The 16,196-nt window shown below is 31.2% G+C and overlaps 1 long non-coding RNA gene across 1 annotated transcript in view; it reads right to left on the minus strand.

Annotated features, from left to right (window-relative positions):
- The window catches only part of LOC143195204 (uncharacterized), a 68,787-nt gene extending 67,666 nt beyond the window's left edge, over positions 1–1,121 (minus strand). The window contains exon 1 of the long non-coding RNA XR_013005494.1: positions 874–1,121. This is a non-coding gene — a long non-coding RNA (uncharacterized LOC143195204). The remainder of the gene's footprint in view (positions 1–873) is intronic.
- Between the last annotated feature and the right edge of the window lie 15,075 nt (positions 1,122–16,196).

A 16,196-nucleotide genomic window follows, 5' to 3' on the forward strand; every position in this document is an offset into this window, starting at 1 on the left:
AATCTATATAAGCCTAAGTTCGGCATATTATTGTTAAGGTCGTGGCTAGGACGACAGAGCGAGAACGTAAAAATTCAGTCGAATGAATCAAGTAGAACCAGAAATAGTAACTAGTACTTTTAGACTAAAACAGTCGATAGTAAATAGTAACAAAATCAGTAGGACAGAAAATAGCGACTGAAAACAGTCGACTGAAACAGTCGATAGTAAAAAGTAGTCAATTAATAAATAGTCGATAGTCGATTTCAGTCGATAGTTCCCAACACTACTAGATACCATCGCATCCCTAAAAATTAGGCAAATTAGAAATTAAATGTATTATTATACTATTAATTATGAATTTTGTAAAACTAAAGGGTTTTATTTCAATTTAAAGCTTTGTTAATCTAAAAAACACCCATTACATCATGTTTCTTATATCTGCAGATAATATTACTCGGTGAAATGGTGTAATTTATGGGCTATAAATCACACTTAAAAGTTGATGCTTTCTTCGTTTTTTTTTGGCAAAGTAAATTCCTGATAAACACTATTGTGTGATTTTAAATGTGTGTATTTTTAGGTGGCCTATTTCAACTGACTAATCGATAAGAATCTAAAGAATGCCATAATACAGTACCCGTAACCGATCGAATACCGGCAAAGGTTAGCCGAGTTAAATAACGTCAATAACAAAAACAAACAAACGATTCAAATCCAGGCCAACTTGTTTGGTAATTGCATGTAAACAATGGAAATCTGTGCTGCGACCGTGCGGATTAGAACGCCATCTCCGCGACGATGGTAAATAATAGAACGAAGGAAAATCGTTACGGCATGGAATCGCACGAACCGAACCCGGCGAAGTACCAAAATAAAAGCGCAAATTCTTACCAAAAACAGGAAATCGGTTGGTGGTCGGTGGCGGTCCGTCGAACCGGCTTACACTCGCACTCTAGACAGTCACGGCCGATTCGATTCGTCCGTGTGGCGACAGGATTAAGGGGAAAAGAGTCCGAATCGGAAAAACTGGCCTCTCGGCTTTCGGACACTTCTAACGCGCGATTTGGCGGGTAAAACTGACAGATCGCCGGTATAACGGGACCGTGGTGTGCGAGTTATTCGTGTTTCCCGTACGCAATGATCGAAATGTGACGGCGCCGGCGGCTCGCTACTCTACGTGTGACGTCGTACAACACTATTATGTGCGACTGAGCTGTTATTTCGTGGAGTAAAACCGGCACCACCGCCGCTTCTTACGTAACACCATTGAATGGATTCGAACATAACATAATTTTTATTTTAATGATTCAATCTGGTTAATGGTATATATTTTTTATAAACATATTTTTTGTTTTCGTTAAAAAGTTTGTTCCGTCTAAAAGCTAACGATAGTTTTTTACATGCAATCTGAAAGGGAGCTTAATAATGTGATACAAGTGATCGCCCTCTGGCCGAAATTCGGCCACATTGTATTAAGCTAATTATGTTCTGTGATAATAGTGTAATAGGACTAATTGTAAAATGATAGGCTTCTAAAATTTCACAGTATTTTCAATATAAGACCAGAAGTGTATTTGAACATTAATTAAAATAATAAATTAAAAAGCCGCCTTGGTGGCGCAGTGGTAAAGGCGATGGGACGGTCCTCCTACTGTTGCGATAACCGCGGGTTCGAATCCTGCTTGAGGCATGGTCGTAAATTTATGTTTATGATTGTTTAAAATTTGTGAATGTTCTAGGCAAGAGTATAAAATCCGACAAGGAAAATGATCCCGGTCACGCCAGTAATCAGGCTGCGTAAGACCGGATGTCTTCTGGGGTGATTTCTAAAGTTGGTCACTCGCCAGTCGGTAGGCTTAATGCTGAAGACCGTAGTTCGCAGCCCATTTTAAATTTTAGGCTCAGTCCATATAAACCCTAGGTTGGTAAAAGAAGACTTTAAAATATATATTTAAAAAATAAAAAATATTAAAATATCAACAAACTATCTTAAGAATTAACACTCACTAACATTTTTAATCGATTTCGAAACAGGAGGAGGTTCTATGTCCATCTGTATATATTTTTTTAATGTATGTTCGTCGATTTCTCTCATTTCTCTTCCATTTGTGTGCCGATTTTCAAAATCCCTTTTTATTCGAAAGATTTCACTTCCGAAGTCATCCCATTGGAACCAAATCAGGATATATTGAGGAGGGGGGGGTTGTTGAAAACGAGGATAACGCTTAAATTTCAAGGTTTTCACATATTTTTTATCTAAAATAATCAGATATTTGGGTATAATGTTATTGTTGAACTGATGTGACGGAAAATCCAAAGTCGTTTAAAGTAAAAGCCATTCAATTTGCTTTTGAAGCACAAGCTATAGTATATAAGACATCGTAGAAATATTGCATGCTATTACTTCTATTGTATGATGTAATTGTTAAAGCGTTTAGCCCCTAATCGGACGTCGCGTAAAATATTTTTTGTGGTTCTAGTTTAGTTAGAACATTTGTCAAATCATCTAGGCTAGGTAGCGGATCCCAGAGACTGAAGCTCTATTTTTCCTCATACGGAAAAAATTAATAAGGAAGTCACCAACGTCAAAGAGATCAGTTGATAGTAGTTTAGATAATATTGTAAATAGATAAAACGATTACCGTGTACATATTTTATTTCAAATTATTTTCTTCTCAGTAAAATTGAATAATCATGAACTTATAGTGATAAAAATATAGAGTGCAAATCGCAAAAAGCTTGAAGTTAAACTAAACCAATTGAACTGTAAATCATGGGCATAAATCTAAATTATCATTAAAAAACAACGTTTTACTGTATAAGTCAATACTTAGGCCCATTTTGTCCTATGGTATTGAACTGTAGGGTACCTTTGGCAAATAGAACTTAGATATCCTCCAGAAGTTCCAGAATAAAGTGTTGCAAGTTATCGTCGATGTTCCATATTACGTATCCAACAAACTGATTCAGCGCAATATCCCCATAGAATCCATAACGAGTGTTATTCGGAGCGTTAGTGCGAAGTAAGATTTAGGTGTCAGTAGACATGTAGACATTGACAACTGAAATCATATAATAATACTTAAAATTGTGTTAAAAATCTAAGTTTTATTATTTTTTAATTTTTAGTGAATTCCTTATTTATTTTTTAAAGTCAGTTCAATTTGTTAAATATATTAAATTAAAATTGCATTTAATTATATCTAATTTTCATTAGCTTTCAATAATCAACAAAGTATTAATACGTGTAAAATACTACGCGACTGAAGATTATAATAAAGTACCATAAATCACATTATTTCCAAAATTGTAACAACTCCAGAGTATAAGTATATAGATCACATATTCGTACCCTTATATTAAAAACATATGTATGGAGTAATAAACGAACCAATACATGTTAGTATTTTGAAATAGAGAATATAGGAATAAAACAATTTTTAAATTGATATTTGACTATAGTATATATATTAAAAAACAATTAGGTAATTTAAAGAATTGAAGTTTCTGGTATGTCAATTGATAGCATATCTGCTAATGATTGTAGAGTCTCATGAAGAACTCCCTCCACAGTTCAACATGCTCATCGTGCAAATTTACGAAGATTACATGTGCTTCTTAATATTGTCCTTAATATATTTACTCCTAGTGCTCAAACTCCTAAGCCTTGACTTTCCAATTACAAATTGGTAGTCATAAAATTTCTCTAGGGTTTTCTTTCTAGATTTACATTTTACTTAACATCCTTTGGCCATTTTCATTCAGAACTACAAATTGTCTTGCGTATGATATAGAACAAAGGAATCCTTTAGTCGAACAATTCTTAATAATATAAAAATAATTTTACTTAATGTTGCAGGAATGCCAGGAATGCACTTACTTAATAATTCAGTGAGACTGAGTGAGTAATAATTTAATTAAAGTGTCGCTTCATATTTGTGTTCCAATCATATCATTTAATCTCTACAATATATTGTAAATATGATGACTACGTAAATAAAATTTGAAAAAATTTTTGTTCTATGTAACTAAAATCTTAAGTAAATTCTAAGATACCCTATACTTCCTGATATCTTCGGGACCTTCATTCAGTTAATTTGTTCATTAAATCTTTAATCTTAATTCAGTAGTGAGTTAATGCCAGTAGGGCAAATAAAACTTATTTACTTGCAGATTTGCTAGCTTTGATTTTAACGTAAAATGTTCAGGGCTCTGTTGTGGTGGCCATGATAATGTGGCTCTTTTCTCTTCTGTAATACATAACTTATTTTATTACGCTACCCACTATGTTAAAATCATTTTCCTGTAAACATTTTCAAGCCAAATACCAATTTGTCATGTCAACCTGCTTAAATAATCGAAAATGTCCATCACAGTATTTAGAAGTTCATTTTGGGGGTATCAGAATACACTTTTTTGTATGTATTAGTTGTATGTAATCGTTGGACATATTATACAAGTATCCATTAATTTACCATTTCGTTTTAAATATGATTTATTTACTATCCAATTTAAATATGAATATTTTACTATATTTTCTATATATAATGGTCTACTAATATAATGTATTTGTTTGAAATCATCTTGGAATAATAATATGAATGGCTGTTCTAATCATGAGTCTGTAACATATCTTAAGCAATAAGCTGATATATCATATCATATATTATATAATGCCTATACAATAATGATAAATAAAATTTCACACAAATTCAATATTAAATTAAAAACATACTGATAAAATACCACAAAATATAATACAGATAACATATTAATTATTCCTACTTATAAATAATTTAATAACGCATTAGAAATTAATTACGTATGTTACATAACTGACTTACGATAACGGGAAAAATATACATTTAATTAAAAGTATAAACAGAATTATACTTATCTCTTTTCGTAGAACATTATATCTCTGATTGAGAAAAACATGAGTACAGTTGTGAAAGCTGGTGTTCTTTTTCGTACAATTGGGTGTCTAATTTGTTAATATTTTTAAAACAAAATTTCTATATTTGTAGGAGGTGAAAATAGCAGCTACTCTTTGTAGCTTTAGCAACATATTCAATTGATTACATCCACACTGGTAAAATTAAATCAATTTTGACAAAAAATTATCTATTGTAAAATATGTCATGGGGAAGTCTGAAGTCTGATTAGATTTAAACCACACGTAAAACTGATACCTCTTCATGTTAGTTAAAAAATATGGTAACAAGATACACCACTCTATTTTCAGTATTCTCTAAAATATTTAGTAATAAACAGTACTGAATTTTAACAGATAACCTATGTTAAAATATAAACTTTTAAAAAGTTTTACCGTTGTTTCTGAAAATAGAAATCTTTGGTAGAACAATTATATATAATAAAATTTAAAATCAAATAGTCGTTATATGATATCGTTCAGATCACTAGATGTAAGAGGTCAACGTTTTACTATAGAAGACTTCAAGGACACTAGTTAAGCCGTATGTTCTTATTGTATTGTTAAAACCTTGCCTAGATAATCGAATATTCCTATTGCGCTAACAAGGAGAAGAATTTTTAACATACTTATAACAATATTATTTGAAGAGGTAAATTTTTTTATAAAAATTAGTTTCTCCATTCGGCAGAAGAAGGCGCTACTAGTTTCGAAAAATCTAATAAGAATAGAAGGCATAGGAAATAAAATGGAAATATTGAACATCTATCAATTACATAACCTTCATGTATTACCGATTGTGTATGTGTTCTTCTACAAATATTAAGACTATTTATAATACTTCACTCAGTCAATCACTATACACTGCAAATTAAGCATTGAATCATTATTTTCATTCTTTTTAATGTGTTAAAATCGCCTTAGAAGATGAAGAACAATTGAATTTGCTTGTATGATGTTTAAATACTGAGTGATGACAATCTTGATGTTATTGCTAGTTTCGTAGTTTTCGTAACAAGTACAACAATTGTTAAATCTAGTAAATATATAATTGCAATATTAAGGTGTTGGTTATTTATTACCTTACCAACACATAAGCTTGGAGTATATCAATATTTAAGTCTTAAAACTACTTCACATTATTACTAGTGACTTCTTTCAAATGATGTTTTCCTTATTATCTAAACAGTATCAGTGCATGCTTTCATTTATTGTTGAAGTTAACTTTAACTTTAAAGTTTTATGTTAAAATGGCAATAATGATTTCATTCTAAACAGACAAGTGAAACTGTTTTCTCAGTAATCAGGTTAAAAATTAGTTTAAAATATTATGTCGTAGATAATTTCTAATAAAATAAATTCCAGAAGGTACAGTGCAATGCATAATGTGATCATCATTGACATAAAAATTAGAAAGACATAAAATTTTTACCCTGCCAAGTATACTTATTACATTCATTTTTCATACTTGAGAAGTTTTAGGTATCCCTATTTATTGTCTTGTTATATTATTATTTATTGTTTGTCTCTAAATAATTCCTGTGAAAAGTGATTCAAATAATTTGGAGCTTTTGAGTTCTGATTCCATTCCATCTTCAAAATTTTTCGATATGGCAAAGTTTATCTTCAACAACAGCAGCGGCAGAATCTTCATACACAACATTAAAATCATTATTTTTTAAAGTTACAAACCAACCACTATGTATTGTTTTTAATCAATAACCCTTCTATTTAGTGTTTTGATGATTTTTTTTAAATAAAAAGATAATCACAGGAGAACCAACATAACAAAGATATTTAATTTTAGAGAAAAATGTAATTTCTTAGTGTCATAAAAATTGAACCAAATCTCACAAAAAATATAAAAATTATTAATCAACATTGTTTTCTTTTCAACACAACATAATGAAAGATTACTGAAATAGGTTGGGAACTAAATAATATAGAGTTCAAACTTGGTGTAATGGTATATCTGTAGGTGAAATCCAAACGCAATTATGCGTAGTTATGAGATTAATAAGTAACATGGTAAAATAACCCACGCTATAATGATTTGCGTATTAACTAACACAATAAAAGTAGGAAAATATAATTAGCAAAACAAGTTTCTTGATACTGGAGCTGCTTTTCATTTAATATCTGACATAAGCATTAACTTAACGTTAACGTAAAAGATGAGTTCAAAGGCGTATTCCAATAATTGATTCACCCAGTTTTACTAACTTGTAGTGCAAGACAGCGAGTTGGTGCCGCCATATACAATAAAAAAGAAATAAAAAGAAATTTCTCAAATAATATTTGTCATTTGTTAATATTGATAATTCGTCGTAGATGTGCAAAGGTTGATATGGAAGTGAATCCAATTTTCATCATACAAACATTCGACATATAAAAAAACATTTCAATTTATCTAGGTTTCATCAGGTCAATATAAAAGTCCCCGGTCCGACACATAGATGGCGCCATTAGAATAAATTTGACAGCTGTCGGATCATTAGTTTGTGAATTACAGCATTTTGAGTGAAGCAACTTTTGTTATTGTGAAAAAAAAATGGTTAAAAAGGAATTTCGCGTGTTGATAAAATATTACTTTTTCATGCACGAATATTTAGGTATGAAAAGGCTCTGTGCAAAGTGGGTGCCGCGCGAGCTCACTTTTGACCAAAAACAACGACAAGTTGATGATTCGGAGCAGTGTTTGATAATGATCAAGCGTAATAAACCTGAGTTTTTGCGTCGGTATGTGACAGTGGATGAAACATGGCTCCTTCATTTTACTCCGAAGTCGAATCGACAGTGACCGAGTGGAACCGCTCCAAAGCGTGGAAAAACGCAACAGTCGGCTGGTAAGATTATGTAGCCTGTATTTTGTGACGCACATGGAATAATTTTCATTGACTACCTTGAAAAGGGAAGGACCATCAACGGTGACTATTATATAGCGTTATTGGACCGTTTTAAGGACGAAATCGCCGGACAACGGCCGCATTTGAAGAAAAAGAAAGTGCTGCTTCACCAAAACAATGCACCGTGTCACAAGTCAGTGAAATCGATGGCAAAAATCCATGAATTGAGCTTCGAATTGCCTCCTCATCCACCGTATTCTCCAGTTCTAGCCCCCAGCGACTATTTCAAGTTCTCGGATCTCAAAGATGATCGCCGAGACTGAGGCCTATTTTGAAGCAAAGGACAAACAGTACTTCAAAAATGGTATCGAAAAATTGGAGGATCGCTATAATCAGTGTATTACCGTTAAAGGGAATTATGTTGAATAAAAAAAAAATTTGGCACGAAAATGTGTTTTACTATGGTAGGCCGGGGACTTTTCAACGGACCTGTTAATTTATATGGCAGCAAATGTCCATCTTTTAATTCTCTCGCAATATTTCTAGTCGGCAAGAAATGGCCTGCCCGGTAACCTCTAATGAAGGGACAGGTTTTTACCGAATTTGGTAACAATGTTCTTTTAGTAACTCAAACGTCAAAGTCTTCAAACTTATTTGAAGCTAATTTTGTTTACTTCAATCATCTTATCATAGGAACTGTACTATATAGAAATTGCCTAATTTGAACCTCTGTAACTATTCCTAGTGTTTCACTAACACTAGGTTCGTCATATTTTTCTATTTTCACTGCGATTAATTCTTTGCTATTAAAAGCTTCCCACAAATGGGGCTTATTGAGCTTAATATTAGTAATGTTTATTTAATTAGATATACATATATAACGAATGTGTCTAATTGGAAAATCTAATTGTGATTAATTTTGAAAAAATGCCTTGATAGATTAAAATTTCCGTTCACCAATTTGGGTACCCCTGTGGCGTCATCTTTTGTGAATGTGTAATTTGTAACAATTAATAAATAGTGAAAAAAAATTAATGCTTAATATATACTATATTGATACTTATTATTGCATATATTTATAGTCACTTAAATGCAATTTTACATTACATGCGTATCTAATTATATAATTTTACTACTAGCATTAATTACAAAATTAGATTTTTAAACTCAATTGAATATCGGATGTCGTTAAACGTACAGTGTCTATAAAAAACAAAACGCAGAAACAAGCAACAATAAAAACACTTAGTATATGTCCTCAATAAATATTGTGGCTATATATAGAACCAGCGTTAATTGTTAATATAATATGTCCAGACTAATGTCATTCATTTCTTAAAATCTCGAGGCCACTAATTGCCCGAATGATATATGTTCGCAAGTTCAAAACAACAGTTACATTTAATATTCGTGTTTCGGATAATTTTACATATTATCTATTTCACATTAGTTCATTCTTTTGAGTATTTCGTGTACATAAACAACAAGACAGTATCAAGGACAATCGATCGTAAGAAATAACCCGTAATTGCCAAATCAATGTTCACGTTGCTCAACCAATATTCTTAAAAAAAAACGAAAGTATTTTCAAGGCCTACTACGAAATAAACCTTAAATACAATTCGCACTAGCCACCAAATCGAACAAAAGTAAATAAACTCAGAAATATCAAATTTAATTATGAGGTTTGATAATAATGATAATAATGCGAGAAGTTGTACTGTTGAAATTGGAAAAACCTTGTCATAATTTGAACTTATTTATTTTAAAATATATAAAGATATAGATAAATGTAACACAGTATTGCCCGATAAATTATCTGTATAGCAACAGCTTAAATAACATCACTGCATGCTATGTTTAATTATTTCTGACGTTGCCATATGTATTAGGTTATCAAATAAACTGGCAAATATTAAAAAAAATCTGGAAACACAAATTGAAAAAGCAATTTATAGTTGCAAGAGTGAATAATTAAAGTTAATGAGAAATTGAACGAGTAATCATCAAATATATGTTATGTAACAGGGTCCTGACTATCCGGCCATCTATTTTAAACCTACTTGAATGGTGAGCAAGTGAAATGTGCTGGTCTGTTTCCTAATAGGTACCGACGTATTAGGTTACAGACTCAAAAAATTAAACCATATAATTTTATAGTATTAGTGAAGAAGTGATAAGGTGAAAAGTGCTGAAATCAGGAAAAAAGGGAATAAGTAAACAAGAAGCTAGAGAAAAAAATGCTGGAAAGTGAAAACAGAGCGATTAAAATAGCAGGGATTATACCCCAATCCCTAAGAATTAAAAATACTGATATAGTAAAATTAACAAGCGGACCAAGCGGTATATACATACATTAAGCACGTCTAATATACATTATAGTATATCCAAAATAGCAGTGAACTCATGTCATCAAGATGGATAATGTATCGCCCATTGCAGTTTATCTATTCGTTTTATTTCAAGCCAATATGTCCTTCTCATTTCATTCTAGTTAAAATGAGATGCAATGCTGTTTGATCTTTTCGAACATGTAACCGAATCATAATGAAAAAGCTGTTCGTTGGTCAAATGGGATAAGAAGAGGTTATAAAGTCGCAAACGATGTTTTGTCGCTTTGCTTGTTCCGATAAATATCAAATAGCTGCTTAATTTTGCTTAGTAATTGAAACTACCAAGGAATTTTTATTGAACATATTTTCGTTGAATATTAGTATAAAAAATTAAAAACTATCCAATATTGGGTACACCGAAAAGAAAGTGTCTACATACCTTGATGTTAGTTTTAATAAAAATTAAATGTATTAAATGTATTAAATGTATAAAAACGGTGAGTAGTTTTTTTTTAACATAATATAAAGACATAGAAAAATATTAAAAATAAACACAAATAAAACAAGGAGTTGTTAGGTAGAACCCTAATATCAAAAAGAGAGAAAATATTACAATCAAGAATAAAATGTGGCTCTTTCGAAGTCTTATTTTGTCTGTATCCTGTGTATATATCATTCTGTATAATTCCAAGACTACAACACTATTACGGTCAGGTATTTTTGAACTTTTACATGTTTACCACAAAAATATTGTTAGAAATGAAGAATTAAAACCAATTTCGCACACAGCGATCAAGCAATCATTGAGCGACTTAAACCGTCATGTTTTAGTACAGTTTAAAAGGAATTATATTCTACCTTAGCAGGAATTTCAAAGGCCTTTTGAGTATTTTGAGAACCGTAATACTGATCTGCTAGACAATAAATTGATTGAATAAATTGACTGCTGACAAAATTTTACCTTGGAAATACTAAACAAGGAATGAAATTGTTCCCCTTGCGTGTTGAAAAACACAGACTTATTCTTGGGTTCATGGATTCAAGAGGATCTATGGATTCAAGAGGATATAAATCAGAAGGATGTGATCAGCTCTGAGATGTTATAACTATATAATATTCTTAAATGAGGATCATTATTCACAATAATCGATACGCCGACGAAGTGTGACGAAATAATTTTGTCCTGTATAGATATGTATAGATATATATATAGAAATATAGACTGTCCATACTATTAGTACATAGTATGCTGTAACAATAGCTTGTTTCTTTCAAAGGATTATTAAGTAATAAATTAATGCGTAGATAAATTTCCAAAGAAACGAAGAAGTGCTTCCTACCGATTAACAATATTTCTAATGATCGCTTCTATCAACCAAGTGTTAAAAAATTACGTGACAACGAAATATCTAATGCATACACGAAAGAGTAAGAAATTATAAAGTAATAAAATCAAACGATTCTAAGAAGAACCTCGTTGCACTTTAAACCACAACACTGCACTAATAAGCGGTAAATCGTCCATCATCGGTTAATATCCGATAAAATAGCCGACATCACTTTACCAATCGGCAGCCTGTTAACATCGCCTAATTAAAAATTGATCAGGTAGTCCCGCAGAAACCATTTTTGCGAGGTTCGAGACGCCATAATAAACGTCGATCGGCCCACACCGACTTCCACGTCAAATTCGAAACGGCGACAAAGAGAACGAATAACCACAACAACAACAGCAACAAAAACCCGTACCAGAAAGGAAGACACCGGAGGAGAAGAAGAAGAAGAAGACGGTTGATGTTGGGCCGCCATTACGACGGTCATTTTTGCGACCAATTAAATCCAAGTCGTACCAGATCCGATAATTGAATTACTTGCAGATTTTTACGTTCGACAAATTGGTTCGGATGGCCGGCTATTAAGACGGTGATTGGCGGGAGTACGGATCCGGTTAAGTGATGCAAAAAGGCAGCAGTAACGATGTTGCATCAGCAACTCGTTAAAAATCGGTTAAATATTACCTCTTTTCTTTTACACGATAACTGGTGATTAAAATCAAAATTCTAATTTTAAATGAAATCATGGTGATGTTGTCGGACTATACATTAATTTTATAACAGATATTGTTACTGTGTATTAAACCCATCGGATACAATTCTTGTTAAAACCTCACTGACGCACTTCTTTTTCTCTATTGAGTATTTGTGATTTCGTCGAAGTGTGAGCAATATTTTGTTCTTGCTTTACTTTACATTAGGTTTTACTTTTTTACTTCATTTTCAAGAAAAAGGCTGCTAAAGCTAACGGCATCAATGCCCCATCGATTTCAATACGTGAATTCTTGTATTCGAAGTTTCTAATGTGACTTTGACGCAGAAGAGAAAGAGCGTTCTGAAGAGCTACAATAAAATCATCAACTCTCAACTACAATTGATGCATTTGAACTAAGCATTACTCGAAAAACGGCCGAAATACGAACAAAGACACAACAATACCATTATTCAGAATAACAATGCTCAACCACATGTTAAAAAACCAACAAAAAACTTAGCATAGAAACATTAAAATGGTAAGTGTTACCCCATCCGCCATATATCTCAGACCTTACTGCTTGTGATCACTGTTTGTTCTAACATGTGAACCAAAGTTTGAGCAGCACTTAACTTCTTATGAAAATATAAAAAATAGATCAATTCGTAGATACCCTCAAAATATATTTTATTTACAATAAAAGAACAAATTATAAAATATCCTTTAAAATTAAGACCTATTGACAAATCGTTAAACTACACAAAGAATTGTGGGAACACCCCCTATGGGAATATATTTTCAATGTAAACCTAAAATTAAAATATATGAATAAGCTATCAAAAAACAAGGCTGAAACGATAATTAATTGGAGCTTATTAGGGAACTTTTACATAATCTAGAACAGTCCTAAGACTTTGTAAGTTACATAGAGGGCTCAGATATAACTAAATATGTTTTTATTGCCCCCAGTTGTAATAATTATTATATATATATATAGAAGCACTTTAGAAAATAACCTCTTTAGTAAAATAGCTTAATATAGAGTCTATATATTTTGATTAATCAGATCGGATGGTAGCAAACTATTTCTACGCTGTAGTTTATATTTAGTTGATTGAGAAGTATTAGGATGTACTAACAATCTTTCTGATTATAATTTTACTACTTATGGGGAGATATCACGTTGTAGCATTATCATTATCACCGGTTGAAGTAGTTTTAACTGCTCAGGTTTAATTAAATACAAGCAAAAACGAAACCTCCCATAAAGTAATTAGTAGTCACGTACGTAGTATATAGTAACTTTGCGAAAATATACATCAGACAGAAAAATTGAAATCAAAACATCTGTTCAATCTAAATATTCTTGTATGAAATTATATGAAGCATGTAAGGTTAATTTTAAGTTTAGTGGAATAACGGAATAATAAAACCCTCTTACCCACTACAGAAAAATGTTCCAATGTTGAATGTTCACTTTAGCGATAGTCTGTCTCTCAAAGTAAATTTGAAGAACGCCGTTGCATTCAAAAACGAAATTAAAAATTTTAAACTGAAGTATATGTATTTATATTTATAAACGAAAGAGTGAAAGTAAGATTCAATATCATTCATCCTATCCAAGCTATTACAATAGACAAAAATCTGAAGAAGTGTGTACATTCCTTCATTTATACATATTTAAAATGCTTAACAAAAATAATCTGAAGCTGTTAACCGTCATGTGGGGAGAGTATCATCAGAATAATAAGAATTGCACCTTGTTTTACTTATGCTAGTATGTACAATAGAATGCAAGGCACAGGTGATGCGCCTGGTGAATTGGTAACACTTTCCTGTTGAAATAACCCAGACATTTTCTAACAATATGGATAACGTTAAAAATGGACATCCTAGTTTAATTTTTCACAGACAGCTTACACATTACAATTCTTCTTAGCCATATATTCTCATATTCTCTTTTAATATATATTCTCATAAATGTTCGTGACTTGAGTTATAATATATAATAGCAGTAACTATTTGAGGTAGAAAATATTTCTAGGGAATATAATGAAATCGACTTTAAACAATAAGTATCTCATGAATATTCTAAATTTCTTGCTATGTGCTATAGTTTTGTTCAGTTTTGTTAGAATATACAAAATATCCACTAGAATTATATATTTTCTTATAAATAAAGTTACTTTTATTTCAAGCTGTAATAACATGACAAAAATTTCTAATAATAAATAAAAAATATTAGTTTAAATTGGTACATGGCTCAGTTTTTACTGGTAAAAATTAATTGCATTATTCTATGTCTTTGGATGTAAAAAAAACAACCTGTTCGAAGAATACTTGCTGACGACCCTTTAGATTCACATAGAAACGTAGAGAATCCTCTCGACTTTGCTTAGATAGCTGCAAACAAGTGGTCATATATGAATACATGGCAATTCGAAAGAAAGGTATAACTATTTCCGAAATTAGGTTGTTAATGTTTTTGATACCTTATTTAACAATTATTAACTATAAGACTTTATTTTAATTTTTATTCAAGTTATTTCATTTGATAAATTTTGTGTTTAATTGGGGATGGGTCTATCATTTGTTTAAATTTTTATTATTTTACAAATATATGTGTGGCTAGGTACCAAATAATACTAGAACTTTGCACTGACCTACGATAAATGATAGAAATATTATTTTAAATAATAGAATAGAGAAAAGGTAAACAACTTATGTTATTCTGAGATTTTTATTTATAGCATTTTATGTAATAATGAACATATATAATAATAATTAACAAACGATAAAGTAAATGAGTCATTTGTCCGTATTTAGATTTTAACATAATTTACGATAATAGTACCGATTATTAACTGTGAATGGTAAATGAACTAAAACTAATTTATATTTAGAAATTTTTCTTCTCTTAGAAGCTCTCAAAATTTATTGCATTATTACATACGATTAAATACAATGAAATACCAAAATACACTAAATCTTTAAAACTAAGTATCAAAATGCACTAAACCCTTTAAAATGATGTACCAATTTAAAAGGTTTATTCATATTCATTCATTCATCATATCCCTAGCTCGTGGTACTACACCCAGCGGCCTTTAATCATAACTATTCGGATTTTCGATTATATTGCATCCTTTCTTTATAAATAAGTTTTATATTCCTAGAAATTTCACAGATCATGATTTAATCCTACTGATATAGCAGATTTAGGTTGGGCCTGATATAAGTATTCATGAAAGAAAGTCCAATCATTGTGTAATTTATTAGTTTCATCAATACTACGATAATTATAATTAAATGTTTAAACAATAAGTGCTTGTTATAGTAATGCAGAGTTCAAATTAATTATTTATTGTCTACAGCGATCAGTATTACTTATTTTTCCAGATTTAAACTGTTCATAATATACGACATCAACTTGGTTTCTCCAAATACAGAGCATGGTCTTGATATCAAAACCCTTTGGCCTTGCACTCTATGAGCCGGATTAGCCAGGTGAAACCCATGATTTTTTCCCGTTACTATTAGATGCAGAAAATACTTCCTTTCATATATTTGAAGCAATCACGCAATTTAAATCACAAATTATGACTCGTTTCACATTGAACATTTTCGTCAAATTTTTATGAGTTTATGTTGGGTCTTTATCCACTAATTCCTGCAATAACGCACCTTCAAAATGTGTGACCTACCAGGCCTTTCTTTGTCTTGAAGAAAAGTAATGCAGTGCTGAAAATGGAGGTTTTCAGGCACAAAACTCGGCATTTTCGGAAAATTATACATCTATAACTCTGTTATTTTGGCGAAGTGAACAAAATAACATATATATCAAAACATAACATTGTAACTTATGGTTAGTAAAATGTATGAGAAAAACACGGACAATAATTGTCGACACACCTGGTAAGCAACAATAAAAAATGAGTGCTTTTTCCTTAACCTCATATCTTAAATAATTAAGAAGTTTGAATTAATAATAAATTATATAGAAATGTGCGGACACTGGCAAAAATGGTCAATATATCATTACAGCGTCATATTGTCACAAATAATTTAAAATAT

This window comes from Rhynchophorus ferrugineus, unplaced genomic scaffold (assembly GCF_030347505.1).
Source record: "Rhynchophorus ferrugineus isolate W39M unplaced genomic scaffold, kcgeb_rfMv2 rfM4, whole genome shotgun sequence".
NCBI lineage: Eukaryota > Metazoa > Arthropoda > Insecta > Coleoptera > Curculionidae > Rhynchophorus > Rhynchophorus ferrugineus.